The sequence below is a fragment of the Diabrotica virgifera genome, chromosome 2 (genome assembly GCF_917563875.1).
Source record: "Diabrotica virgifera virgifera chromosome 2, PGI_DIABVI_V3a".
Classification (NCBI taxonomy): Eukaryota; Metazoa; Arthropoda; class Insecta; order Coleoptera; family Chrysomelidae; genus Diabrotica; species Diabrotica virgifera.
In genome coordinates this window covers 7,379,888-7,395,636 of record NC_065444.1, presented here as the reverse complement: position 1 = coordinate 7,395,636, position 15,749 = coordinate 7,379,888, and the positions used below count along the sequence as shown (strand labels likewise).

General features: G+C 31.9%; 1 protein-coding gene across 2 annotated transcripts in view; it reads left to right on the top strand.

The window, feature by feature from the left end:
* Nucleotides 1-507: 507 nt before the first annotated feature.
* LOC126879420 (uncharacterized) overlaps nucleotides 508-15,749 on the top strand; it is a 36,992-nt gene continuing 21,750 nt past the window's right edge. The window contains exon 1 of one of the 2 annotated variants that reach the window (XM_050642430.1): nucleotides 508-628. The gene's annotated coding sequence lies outside the window, so the exon portion shown is untranslated. Of the gene's footprint in view, nucleotides 629-13,284; nucleotides 13,484-15,749 lie in introns of those variants that run through there. The other variant, XM_050642429.1, reaches the window with a different exon arrangement.

The following is a 15,749-nucleotide window of genomic DNA, read 5'->3' as shown; positions in this document are numbered from 1 at the left end:
ATAGCAATAATTGCCGAAAAAACCATACAAAAACAAGTATTCGCATTTTACGTTTTTCAACCATTTATGCTACACTTATTACCGTCATATTTCACCCAGAAAAACTTTATGATACAGTAAAACAATACTGTAAATTTCTTTGAGATCGGTTTAATAGATTTTGCAAAATAAATTTTGCAATCCAGCTTTCGCAAAAAAAATTCATTTTTTCAAAATGTTACAGGACTGAAAATAAAGCAAATAGCAAGTTTAATTTTTTTTGCTTATAGAAGTGTACTGTACCTTTCATTTGCAATTTGCAAAACGAAAATCAATTAACTACCACAGCGTCAGGAATTTTTTTAAATAGGTAAACATTAATTATTGATGCTACGCGCAGGACAGCGGATAGTTTGCTTTGATTTTGCATTCCAATGACCTTTGATAATGATTGATACATTTTAATTTTTATTACATTTCGATATAAATAAATAAATTTGTTTATTGCAAAATCATATTCGAGTGTTAAAAGTTGGTGTGAACACAAGTTGATTTGCTCTCTGGTGAAAAAAGTTGTTTTAGTACGGAAGTAAACATTGGTTTTTGGTGAAATTTTCACAAAGTGTGTGGTGAATTCAACATTTCAACTGTAAGTCATCTTTTTGTTAATTTGATGCACGTAAGAGAGGAGATTTGCAATAATATTATACAGAACAGTATTTTTTTAAGTTACAAATACAACAAACATTGAATATAACAAAAACGTGTATAATTAAACATTAATGAATATTTAATTACTGAAAGCCATAAATAAATTAGCAAACAGAAGTACGGCCAAATATTCTGCGACGTTGCCGGCGTGTGCAAAATATCTGAGACCTTAGCAAAACGTAATAAAAAATAAGAAGATAATAATAATAAAAATTACTATTAGACACATGTTACATTTTCCTATTTTTTGTGTATATTATAAGCTTTAAGTGAACTAAAAATATATTTTTCTCGCATTATATTGATAAAGATTTTCAGTCTAGAAAACAAACAACAAGACAAATAGATGAACAACGAAGAAAATAAAACAGAAGGAAAAAGACACAAACCGGAGCACGACAGCTCGATTGAAGAAGACAAAGAAGAGCAACATAAAAGCAAAAAAGCTCCAGACACGCGCATAAAAAAAGTAAGTACAATATTAACGGACATGGAGGAGATTAAGATATTGCTGTGCCAGATGAGGCAAGAAATTAAAGAAGATATTCTGGAAAGCAAAACAGAGATTAAAGATGAAATCAAGGATATGAAAAACGAACTGGAAGATATTAAGCAGAAGCTTAAGCAAAACAAAGCAGAAACAGAAAATTTACAAAGAGAAGTAGAAAAAAAAGAACAAAAATGGGAGAAAGAAAACGAAGAACTCAAAAAAGCGTTAACACTCATGGAGAATAGATTAGAGAAGATCGATAAAGAAAAAATACGCAATAAATTAATCATAACAGGAATTCAGGTAGATCTGGAAGATGAAGTTAGACTAAGAGAAAACATACAAAAAATGATGGAAACAGAGCTGCAACTGAAAATAGAAGTTAAAAGTGCGTTTAAGATAGGATACAAGAAATGTATAATAGAAACGAAGAGCTGGGAAGACAAACAGAAAATACTGCAAGAAAAAGGTAAACTCAAATACACAAGAGACTGTAGAGAAATACACATAGATGCAGCGCTGACGTTCAAGGAAGCAAAGATACAAAAAGAAATCAGAGACATAGCAAAACAACAGAGAAGCAAAGGAGCAAAAGTAAAAATCAGATACCAGAAATTAGAAATAAATGACAAAGTGCTAAAATGGAATGCAAGAGAAAATAAACTTATAGAAATTGAAAATGTCCCAAAAAACTAGACAAAAGAGAACGGATGGATGAAAAGGAAACAGACAATGCAAACGAAGAGGTAAATGAGTCACGGTAAATTCAAAATAATAAGAAAAATACAAAAAAAAAGGAAGAGAATTAAAAAAATGACAAAAAAAATTGGAACATGGAACGTCAGGACACTGCTAGAAGAAGGAAAAATGGAAGAGCTAGCGACACAGTTGAAACAATACAATATAGATATTGCAGGAATTCAAGAAACCAGGTGGGGGGGACATGGAAAAATCGAAAAAGAAAATTATACAGTATGGTATGCTGGAGAAGAAAAACAAGGATATGGAGGAACTGCTTTTATTGTGTTAGGGGAAATGAGGCATAAAGTTATGGAATTTAAACCCATAAGTCAAAGATTATCATACATAAGAGTAAACAGCAAACCGAACAAGTTGTCCATAATAAATGTCTATGCACCCACAGAAAACAGTGATGACTTAATAAAACAACAGTTCTATGAAACACTAGAAGAAAATGCCGAAAAAATCCCGGGAGAAGATATATTAATTATTATAGGCGATTTCAACGCACAAATAGGTAAAGAAAAATGCTTTAGGGAGGTTGCAGGGGAAAACTCATTACATAGCACAACAAACAATAATGGAGAAAGATTATGTAATTTAGCAGCGGCATTAAACATGGACATAAGTAGCACGAGATATAAACACAAAAACATACACAAGATAACATGGATGAGACCAGGCAGTCTGGAGGGGAATCAAATAGACCATGTACTTATTAAAAAGTCACACAAACAGTCGATAAATGACGTGAGATCTCACAGAGGGGCAAACATCGATTCGGACCATATGCTAGTGATTGCAAAATGTAAAATAAAAACAACAAAGAATGAAAGACGAAAAGCACAGGGAAGATGGGACGTAGATAAATTGAAAGATAAAGGAGTAAAAAGAAGATTTGTAAAAGAAGTAAATGTAGAGATGCAGTTCAAGGAGGAACAAGAAATGAAGGAGGAGCAGTGGAAAAAAATCAAACAAGGAATAAACACTGCAGCAGAGAAAGTAGTTGGAAAAATGCAAAAAGAAAGAAGAAACAATTGGTTTGACGAAGAGTGCAAACTAGCAGCGGACGAAAAGAATAAAACAAGATTGAAATGGCTAAGCACAGGTAAAGAAGAGGAACGAGAAAAATACCAAGATCAAAGGAAAAAGACAAAGAAATTGTTTAAATCAAAGAAAAATAAAAAAGTAGACGAAATTATGAACGAGATCGAAACAGAAAATAAGAGACACAATTCAAAACCACTGTACCAATACTTAAAGCTAGGTAGTAGAAAACGGACAGCTAATGTAGCCATAGAAGCAGAAACATGGCAGAAGTATTTCGAAGAAATGTATCAAGAAACGGATGTAGAAGAAGAAAGAGAAACAATAATGAACCCGGAACAAGGTGAAGAAGAAGAATTGACCTATACAGAAGTAAAAGATACAATATGCAAACTGAAAAACGGGAAAACAGCGGGAGACGACGGAATATGTGCAGAACTTATAAAATACGGGGGTGAAGCACTATACAGAAAGATTTATGAACTAATACAGAATATATGGAATAAGGAAACAATGCCCGAAGAATGGAAGAAAGGAATTATTGTGACAATCCCAAAACAAGGAGACCACAGGATATGTAAAAACTACCGAGCAATTAATTTACTGAATGTAACATATAAAGTACTGACTGGTATAATTAGAGACAGACTAACAATATACACAGAACAAAGCATAGGAGACTACCAGTACGGTTTCAGAAAAGGAAGATCCACGATAGATGCTATCCATACACTAAAACAAGCGATAGAGAAAACATACGAGTACGACGGAGAAGCACATATACTTTTTCTAGACTTTAAACAGGCTTTTGACAAACTAAGTAGAAGAAAAATGATCCAAGACTTACAAGAGAGCAAAATACCAAATAAAATTATAAGAATGATAGAAATGACAATGCGAGATTCCCAAGCAACAATAGACAACGGAAGAGAGAGAACAGAAATAATAAAAATTAAAAATGGAGTAAGACAAGGAGATGCGCTCTCAACTGTACTATTTATTCTATCATTAGATAAGATAATAAAAAAGTTGTCAAACGCAGGAACTATAAATAAAAATACAGTACAAATAATTGGATATGCGGACGATATAACCATAGTAGCAACAGATAAAAAGGCATTAAAGAAAACCTTTCAAGAAATAGAAAACGAATCCAAACTAAGAGGACTGGAAATAAATGAAAATAAAACAAAATACATGAATGTAAGTAAAAAAAAAGAAGACGCAACTGACAGAAATGACAATAGACGCACACAGCTTCGAAGAGGTTGAAACATTCAAATATTTGGGAGTATTAGTCAACAGAAGAAATGAAAGTGTAGATATGAAAAGAAGAATTCAAGCAGGAAACAAAGCATTCTACAGAAATAAAAAAATTTTCAAAGATAAGAAGATAAGCCGAAATACAAAAATGAAAATCTACAAAACGACCATAAGACCAATAGTGCTATATGCTTTGGAGACATTCACATTAACAGCAAGAGAAGAAGAGCAGCTGAAAGTTTTTGAGAGAAAAATTATGAGAAAAATTCTGGGACCAAAGAGGGAAAACGAAGAGGATGCAAGGCAATGGATGAACCACGAAATACAAGAATGGATGGGTCAAGAGAACATAGTAAGAGCAACAAAAGCACAGAGAATTAGATGGTATGGACACATAATGAGAAGAGAGAAGAACAATCCGTTAAGAGTTATAACCGAATGGATACCACCAGGTACAAGAACCAGAGGCAGGCCTAAACTCAGATGGAGACAACAAGTGGAAGAAGACTTAAGAAGTATGGAAATTAGAAATATAGGAAGCAAAATCAGAGAGAGAGAAGAATGGAGAAAGGTAGTGGAAACAGCGAAGTCACACCAGCAATTGTAAAACCAAAGTCAGAATGGGATGATCCCCCACAAAAAGGATCTTCAAGTGAAAACAGCTTCAGCTTCCTCGGGAGCGTACAGCTTGTATATATATATATATATATATTGCAAAATAAAAACACATACTCTATCCTTTGAAATAACACTTTTTTTAGCCAGAACTTTCTTTATTCATATATTTTAACTTAGAGAATAAAAGTTTATTATTTTTAAACATATGCAATTGTTTAAACAATATTTCACAAACAATAACAAAATTAGTTTGATTTTTGTGGAATTAAAATATTAAAATACAACAAAATATAGAGTAAGAAAATAATATATTAGATAAAGATTGGAAGAAATTTGGGTGGAAATCGACTTGTGTGAATCGAACACCGCTGTCCTGCGCGTAGCACCAAAAATTAATGTTTATTTAAAAAATTTCGTGACGCCGTGGTAATTAATCGATTTTAATTTTGCAAATTGCAAATGAAAGGTACAGTACACTTCTATAAGAAAAAAAAATTCAACTTGCTATCTGCTTTATTTTCAGTCCTACAAAATTAAAAAAAAATGAATTTTTTTTGCGAAAGCTAGATTGCAAAATTTATTTTGCAAAATCTATTAAACCGATCTTAATGAAATCTACAGTGTTGTTTTAATATATCATAAAGTATTTCTGTGTAAAATATTAAGGTCCTAAGTGTAGCATAAATGGTTTAAAAACGTAAAATGCGAATACTTGTTTTTGTATGGTTTTTTTGGCAATTATTGCTATTTTGCAACAAGGGTGACTATTTTTTAAATTTTTAACCAATTCTATATTGTGGCAAATTTAATTACGCAACGTTTATGTTAGTACAACTTTTCTCAGAAATTAATAGTTTTAAAGTTATAATCAAAAAACCAATAAACAAATCGAATTTTTCCTTCATATTTTGACATTTTCATTATTTAAACAATGTTCCGGACCATTTTGAGTGGGAGGATAACTGAAATATTATTATTTGTGTTATTTTCAAGCAATTTCTGCAAAAAAATTTGAGTCACCTCTCAACGTCCATCTCAAAACAGATGCGCCCTGGACTATTAAACATATCAAAAGAGTACCGTGCGAAATTTTTGAGCAGAAATTGTTTAAATAATTTTAATTATGAATAAATTCACAAATTCCTAAGATGGAGAAATACAACAATAATAATAATGATAAATATAAATAATATATCAGCTCGTTTGACAACCAATAATACAAAAGTGAATAATACCTAGATATGAAATGATAATAATATTGAGAGTATAATTTATAATTACCCATTGAATGGAAAATAGAAATACAACATTCATGTTAACGATTCGACCTGCAAAATTAAAATCTCGTATAGAGATGAGCGAGACCATAACCAGAAGTATCTGTGACTTTTATCTTATCACTTGTTATGGAATGAAAATACATGCAAAATCATATAATACGCAAATGTTAGAGTAAATAGTCTACCTCGAGAGTAACAATTTTTTATTTCCTATATTCATGATCTTGGATTTGTTACCTTTATTAATAGTAGTCCAGAAAGACGAATTCAGGTTTTACTTTAAAAGTAAATGCTTAACTGTTCTGATACTACTACGGTAAAGATCAATGTTCTTCCTCTTAATACGCCTATTCGTGACGAATATTGACGATCATCATGGCAATGTTTATCTAATGGCAACGTTTATATAAGTTGCACATATATCGTGTTGAACCAGGTTCTGAGGTTTTTTAATCAGGATGTTTATCTTATTATCATTCACTCGCGCATATACACCAAATTAGAAGAACAGCTGAGTGAAGTTCAATTTGGATTCAGAGCAAGACTCGGAACGAGGGAAGCACTTTTCAGCTTGCAAGTTCTAATACAGAGAGCCAGGGATGTCAACTGCGATGTGTATGCATGTTTCATAGATTTCGAGAAGGCATTTGATAAAGTCCCACATGGAAAACTAATCGATATCCTAAAAACATCAGGACTCGATGGTAAGGATATAAGACTCGTCTCAAACTTATATCTCCAACAAAAAGCAACAGTTCGATTCAAAAATGAACTGTCCGAAATCTTCACAGTCGAAAAAGGAGTTAGACAGGGTTGCATACTGTTACCAGCATTATTTAACATATACTCTGAAAACATCTTTAGAGAGGCCTTGGACGAATCAGAAGAAGGTATTGCAGTAAATGGATAACTTATAAATAATATTAGATATGCAGACGATACAGTATTGCTGGCAGATAGTGTGCAGGGGCTCGAAAGGATCATGGATAATGTTGTAGAAGCATGTAACAAATACGGCCTAAAACTCAACTGTAAGAAGACAAAATTAATGATCATTAGTAAAAACACCAACATAAACGCCAAAATTACTGTAAACAATACACCCCTAGAGAGAGTACAGAAAATATGCTATCTCGGCTGCAACATTAAGGATACTTGGGATCATAGCTACGAAATAATAACTCGTATTGAAAAAGCCAGAAGCTCTTTTAACAGTCTTAGGGAAATTCTGTGCAACTTGTCTTTAAGTATCAGTATACACATAAGAATTCTTAGATGTTACGTCTATAGTGTCCTCCTCTACGGAGTTGAAAGCTGGAGCCTGACAGAAGATGCCATAAAACGGTTAGAGGCGTTTGAAATGTGGTGCTACCGACGTATGTTGAGGGTCTCATCTATACACCACACAACTAATATAACTATTCTCCAGAGGCTAATAAAAGACAAAGAAATAATTAACACCGTAAAGAACAGAAAATTGGCTTACTTCGGCCACATTATGCGTAATGAAAAATACCGACTGCTACAGTTGATTCTACAAGGCAAGATTGAGGGCAGGAGAGGCCCTGGACGTAGACGTATATCCTGGCTGGCCAATCTTAGAAAGTGGACTGGTCTAACGTCATATTTCGAGCTGCCGTAAATAGAATAAGATGGGTCAATGTTGTCGCCAACATCTCCAGAAGATAGGCACCTTTAGAAGATGTTTATCTTCTTCCTGAACCTCGCTTTCCAAATATTTTTCCTTGAAAGATGGCTTGTATGAGGGTAGGCGGGATTTATTTCGCATAATGTGTCCAAAGTATTATAACTTTCGAGATTTGACGGTGATCAGTACGTCTCGGTTGTTCTTCATTCTTCTGAGGGCCTAGTCATTTGTGACTCGGTCAGTCCACGGGATTTTAAGTATTTTCCAATATAGCCATATCTCAAATGATTCCAATCTGCACATATCTTCGTTTAAGGTCCATGATTTAACTCCATAAAAAATGACAGAGAAGACGTAGCATCGCAGCATTCTTCTTTTTATACCAAGAGAAAAGTTATGGCTCTTGAAGAAGGCTCATGCTTGCATGCAGGCACGTAGCCAAGGGAGGGGTCTATGGGGTCCGGACCCCTCCCAAGTTTCGGCTTTGGTACCAAGGCAGCAAGTTTATTCCCAAGTCTATATTATTTTTTTGGAAAAGTGAACGAAATTATTATTATTTTTTACTAGGAATATTTCTATTTTTGTTCAGTGTACGGATCAATTTATATCCAATTTAAACAGCAGATTTACCAGTGGCGGCTCGTGGCTTTAGGGACAGGGTCGGCAAGGTTTTGTCTCCTCAGATAGGTATGCCATCTAATTAAAAGGCTTTAATTTCATAGAAGATTTTTGGTTTTTGTTTTTTTTTATTTTTTTTTTATTTTTTTTTTTTTGTTTTTTTTGTAAACCTGTTTATAAATTAACTCTAGTCTATCTTGTTTCGAAGTAGCAAAATGGGTAGCAAAGTAGCAAAATAACGTAATTGTATTTGTGATTGTTTTGGAGAGGTTTTAAAAGTTTTTTTCTATTGACATTTGAGACAAGTTTGACATTCTCTCTTGTTTCATGGTGTTTCGACAATACGTTTTGACTTTTTTGAGACAAGAGAAATCCCGTTCATTTGAGGCAGAATTTGCCCACATTTGAGCACAATAATTTATTAAATTCGGGAACAGTTTGTTGTACCTAATGAATTGCAGTATATAAAATTAAACATATTTTGTAACTTATCCCACCTTCCGAAAATATTTAGATCAGCATATAAAACTGTTAATCCATTTTCTTATTTTATTTGAATAAAGAATGATGGATAATTTTTAATGAACTTTTCTAATAGATATTTTGAAAATTCCTTGTAAATAATAATTGAGTTATCCTTCTGCTCAAAAAGGTCCGGAAAATTGTTTAAATAATCAAAATGTCAAAAAATTAAGAAAAATTTAAATTTTTTTCTTCGTTTTTTTATTTTAACTTTCAAAGTATTCACTTCTGAGAAAAGTTACACTGACATAAAAGTTGGGTAACTAAATTTCCTACAGTATAGGATTGGTTAAAAATTTCAAAAAGTGTCATCCTTGTTGCAATACAGCAATAATTGCGAAAAAACATAAAAAATAAGTATTCGCATTTTACGTTTTTCAACCATTTATGCTAACACTTACGACCTTCATATTTTAACCAGAAAACCTTTATGATATAATAAAACAATACTGTAAATTTCATTAAGATCGATTCAATACATTTTGCAAAATAAATTTTGCAATCCAGCTTTTGCAAAAAAAATTAATTTTTTCAAAATGTTGCAGTACTGACAATAAAGCAGATAGCAAGTTAAATTTTTTTTACATATAGAAGAAAGGTGTATTCTTCTATACGTAAAAATAAATTCAACTTGCTGTCTGCTTTATTTTCAGTTCTACAACATTTTGAAAAATTAATTTTTTTGCGAAAGCTGGATTGCAAAATTTATCTTGCAAAATCTATTGAACCGATCTTAATGAAATTCACAGTATTTTTTTATTATATGATATAGTTTTTCTGGGTAAAATTATGAAGGTCTTAAGTGTAGCATAAACGGTTGAAAAACGTAAAATGTGAATACATACTTGTTTTTTATGATTTTATCGCATTTATTGCTATTTTGCAACAAGGGTGACAATTTTTAAAATTTTTAGCTAATGCTTTATTGTAGAAAATTTAATTACGCAACTTTTATGTCAGTGCAACTTTTCTCGAAAATGAATACTTTTAAAGTTATAATCAAAAAATTAAGAAAAAAATCGAATTTTTCCTTTATTTTTTGACATTTTGATTATTTAACCAATGTTCCGGACCTTTTTGAGTGGGAGGATAACTCAAATATTATTATATGAGTTATTTTCAAGCAATTTCTGCAAACAAATATGAGTCACCTCTCAACGTCCAAATTAAATCTCAACGTCCAAGTAAAAAGTTTTACGTGTCTTGCCGTTTGCAGATCACCGCTGTGCTCGGCAGATTGTTTTTCTGCCGTACTTGTCATTCAAATAAATACGGGGAATGTATAATTGGTTGCCTATCGGCTAATATTCCATAGCGTCTTATTACAAGCAAATGCTCAACTGGGTACGGCTAGCCGAAGCGGGCCATGAATTCACACAATCGCAGTCGGGTGTATGGCTGGCTAGGATCCTTAATAGGGCTTTTCATCGATTGTCATTTGTTTCGAGCTTCTGTCATGTGTCACATAATTTTAATATATCTACGCCATACGTCTTTGCTTTGTATTATTGTTATATACCAATAACGTATGACGTAGATATATTAATATTATGTGACACATGACAGAAGCTCGAAACAAATGACTGTGAATGAAAAGCCCTATTTGAACAGTCTCTTACGCACAGCGCACAGGGATCACTTAACGTATCAGATCGTTCGAATTATTTTAAAAACAATGAATAAAATTTAGTCTGTATTATCTCACAGATATTTTTTTTATTTCACAGAAACGAATATCATCAACTCTAATTAACTTATTTATTTAAAAAAAATCTATAATGTGTCCATAAATGTGTGGGTCGGCACTGCCGACAACAAATTCTTTTACCTTTTACTTTTTATAGAAGACTAGGTGTATCTACTCTTTTCTGTGGAATCCTATATTTCGTTAGTAGTCACTAACATCGCTAGGGAGGCTAAAATGATATTAAAGATACAATGGTGAAATTAGGTATTAAAAACAACTTACTAGGGCGAGATTGTCGTCATATATGTAGATGTTATATCTTTCCCTAGTAAGTTGTTAATAACTAATTTCACCATTGTAGCTTTAATATCATTTTTATGTCCCTGATGATGTTAGTGACTACTAACAAAATATAAGATTCCGTTAGAACGGAATCTATGTATGTAGAACTACATGTAGAACTACATTTCGATTTCGATTTCGTAGATTCTATCTTGCACTTAGTAAAAGTAATTTGAAAATTTTTAAAAATGTAAGTTTTACATGGTTAAAATATTTTAAATTTAGAAATGTTTGTCCGCAGATTGCTCGTTAACACTATACACAAAAGTTTGTTTCGATAGGATTATTCGGTTGAGAAACTGATTGTATATTTAGGATTTTGTTTATGTCCTGTCGAATATTGCGCCGTAAATTTAATATGTTTAATCTTTTGTGCACATATGACTCAGCAAGGCTTTTGCCCAAATCAAGCATAAACTGAGAGTGGAAAACTGGCTTCCTATTTGTTTTGTGAGAATTATGGAAATATGTCACATATGATTGATAGTACTTATTTTTATTATCCCTTAAAAAACACACAGTATCCATGGTAATGTTACGGTTGCTACCATGGACCGATTTTGTCAATTCCTTCACATAAAAATTTGTAAGAGGTAATCCTCCGGTATCGAAGGTTTTGCCAAGATAGGGACTGGCATCAATCATATATTTGGAGAATGAATCGCAAAGCATAGCAAACGTTATGCTTGTACATAGACGGCTTATGTTACTATCGTTACCACTAAATTAACTATTTTCTATGGGAAATAAGCCACAATTTTATTAAAAAAATGAATTTATTAACGTTTAATTATTAATTATTATTAATAATAATTTAATAAATTATTATTAATAATAATAATTTATTAAATTATTATTTTTTTTAAATAAATTTATTAAAATTTAATAAAAATTTAATTTATTTAACGAAACCCAATTTGGGCTTCAAAACGTTAATAAATTCATTTTTTTAATAAAATTGTGGCTTATTTCCCATAGAAAATAGTTAATTATAAAAATGCCACAAGGAAATAGCTTCAGAACAACGTTACCACTAAAGCGTCGTAATATTTACGACAGGATACCTAATTCACACACTTCTGCACAAAACTTAACTGACGTTTATACACCAACGTCACTCTAGTACTAACGAACTCTGGAACCCTAGTTCTTGGGATTTTCCGTTGCTCAGAAATTTCGCAGAAAATAATGCGGCGTCGTATATTTTAAGAGTATTAGTATTCTAGGGTTAAAATAGAATTTTGTTTCATATGATCTAAAATTTATTCTGAATATTTTTTCAATACCTTACCGCCCAATCGAACGAAAAATTTGAGTTGTGTTTGGACCCCCCTCAAGCACATTTCCTGGCTACGTGCCTGCTTGCATGATTTTCACATATTCGGAGTGTTCACCTTCAACTCGGTCTGATTCTACTAAAGGTTTCTAATTATTTTCAGATATTGGTTGTTAATTCCTGCTTCTTTTAGTGTTTGCATCTTGGCGTGCTGTAACAGTTTCTTTAAACTGTCTTCTTACTAAAATGTAATCTATTTGATTTCTAATAACTCTCCCGGGCCTGTCTTTATGGGATTTCCACGCGCACAGATTTCGAAGTGGTAATTGGAAGGATGTTTTGCTGACAACTGGTTCTGGGTCTTCTGTTAATTTTTCTAGGAGGACTTCTTTCTCGTTTCTGACTCCAACTAAATGTGCTGGATCGACGTGGAATTACAAAAAAGATGAAATGGTATTACAAAAGAAAGCAAACATCGACGTAGCTGAATAATACCAAAGATAATCAAATTTAAACACCAAAAAAATTTCCAAACGTTTCCAAAAAAATTATTTTTTTGCGAAATGCGATATTTACGAGCGATAACCGGGGTGACCAGACGTGATCGTATAAGAAACGAAGAAATACGTGAAAGTTGCGGTATCGGAATGACCATAGAATGACTTGAAACGAAACAGTTATCATGGTCCGGCCATATGGCGAGAATGAGTAAAGGTAGAACTGTAAATAGGGTATGTAAAGCTGCATCAGATAAAAACGACGAAGAGGCAGGTCAGCAAGAACATGGAACGCAGATATTGGAAAGTCTTGCGCAAAAAAGAAATATTGGGTGGAGACAGGCAGAGAGACTAGCTACTGACATAACTAACCAAAAGGCATGGAGACGTCAGACGTCTGATTTCTCCACTTACCTCGACACCGCGAGGTATAAGAGGACGGCTTAAGAAAGTATAAAATTATCTCTGTACACATCGGTTATCAAAAATATTGAAATGTTAAAAAATAACAACTTCTCCCAACTCTATACGTACTTAACATTGACATACACGCATGATCCATGGACAAAACTCTACGGGAAACCCTGCAGTGCTTGCATTATCAGAATTATCAGCTGTCTTTATTTCATATCGCAAAATCCATTAGAATTTTAGTTTACTAGGGATAGTGTAGGCTAGAGGTTTTAGTTAAGTGCTTATTGATTGAGCAATTTGAAAAGTATTATTAGTTTTTAAATTACTAAAGTATCATTACGCGAAAAAATGTAAGTATAGTATGATTAAAGTGTATTAAAATTATCAATTCATTATTCTCTCATATTCTTACGCAGTTCAAGCTGATGATTAATGACTGTCACTGGTTCTAGAATTTTCAATGCTTGCTATAAATTTTAGCTTCATTATTTTCCATTTCATTTTTTCTTTATCAGCCACATTCTTTTATTAGTAGGGGAGCGAAGTATGCTAAATGTGCAGTCACTCGAGCGCTTTGGGGACCTGTTGGGTTGTGAAGAGTAGGTCCTAAAACCAAAAAAAGTTAAGTAAAGTTTTCCATTTTAGTGGGGCTTTTCCATTTTTTAATTTATTTTCCTTTTCCAACAATCGTTTTTTCCGATTATGGCGCCATCTATCCATAATTCTAAAAAATGTTTGGAATAAAAGTTGCTTATTTTTACGCAGTGGCGTGCTGGAATGTTTCAAGCGGCCCGGTGATTTTATAGAGAAGCGGCCGCCCATCCTCATTTTACCTTGTGTTTTGAGAATTTTTTAGTTGAATTTTAGTAAATCAATAATCCAAGATAGAACAAATTCAAGTATAGTGCAAATACTTTAATTTAACAATATTTAAATTAACATTTAAACGCAATAATCTAAACATTATTTTGCAATTATTTTATAAAATAGTTACATAACTCTCGATCAATAATATCCGCATTAAAATAGATTTTTGGGCAAATTCGTACGTTATTAAATAATGAAATTTTCATCATTTTTAAGCTCATACAAAGCCAATACTTTTTTTTTCTATAACTATTAGCATAAATGTTTCCAAGTGATCTGTGTTAAAGTAGGTACTTCTTAATCAATTTTTTATGTATTTCAACGTTTACAAGCTGACAAGCTTCTTTCGCAAGATACTTGTGTGACTAAAAGAGTGAATAAATGCTCATATATTTACTATATTTAAATGTGGATATGCACACTAATATAAGTTGTACTTATGCAAAACAGCGTAACAGCAAGCTATACAATCTTTGCACTTTTTAGTACCACACGGAGGTGAATTTTCACGATATTAACAACACTGTCATGTGTTACTTCATGCTCATTATCACTTAGATTAATAATATCATCATCCTTCATATTTTCTGTAGACTGAACATATTCATCACTAAATAATTTTAGTATTTTGCAAAATCCTATTTTTTAATACAATCAATTTATCAGAAAATCCACAAGTTCTTCTTTAATTGCAGTCGGATAATTTCAGTAGGATAATGTTTTTTTAATTTTTCAGTAAATGATTTAAATGCCATTAAAGGTACATATACCATTTTTCATTTTATCAAAATTTATAGGATGTAGAGTGCTTATATCACTTAAAACGATTTGTCTTGATCAAATCGTTTTTCGATACTTCCAATAATTCGGTCAACAATTTGCAAGACGTTTTTCCATTTTTTATTCTGCAGAGTACATATTAGATGTTTGAAGAAAATTGGAAAACCATAAATATACTACTTGTATGTATGAAAATAAATATTATCTGTAGCAATAATTTATGTATATTATAATTTATATAGCAATAATTTATGTAAATAATTGTTTTTGAAATTAAAAAAAGAATGTGTGTGTACTTTGTACGCACGTAAGAAGTTATACTTCTATTATATGATTATATGATTATAAACGAAATTAATATACTTTTTATTTATATTTTATTTAAATATTAAATTAATTTATACTTACTACTTCTCAAAAATTTTTATTAAAACAGTGCCAAAAAACACATTAAAAATGCCACAAATGATTTCTGAACATTAATTGTCGGAAAATTTTTTAACTAAATACGTATTTTCTGAAAATAAAATTACATAATAAATATTCTTACAATCATAAAATGTATAAAAAAAATAAAAAAATAAAAGTTTCTATTGGGATTCGAACCAACTTACCACGCGGCTGGTATTTGCGTTGTATTGGGATTCACCCGCATTAAAACTTCGCCACAGAGGCAGCTTGTCATTATGTGCGAAGATCGTCTAACTAAACAGATTAACCTTTTGACATTTTTAACTTATGTAAATCAAATTATTTTGATTTTGAATTGAAATGATTTAGAATTGAAAAAATACAACAAAACATAGAGTAAGACGACAATATATTAGGTGAATATTAAGGTGTAAAATAAAAGTATTACATACTACTTATGTATTTTGGTAGGTTCAAGGTAATTATCGGAGCCCGTATAACGACTAATAAATTTCGCAATCACTTGCGTCGTGCAAAGTGGCTATGTTCAAATATCAT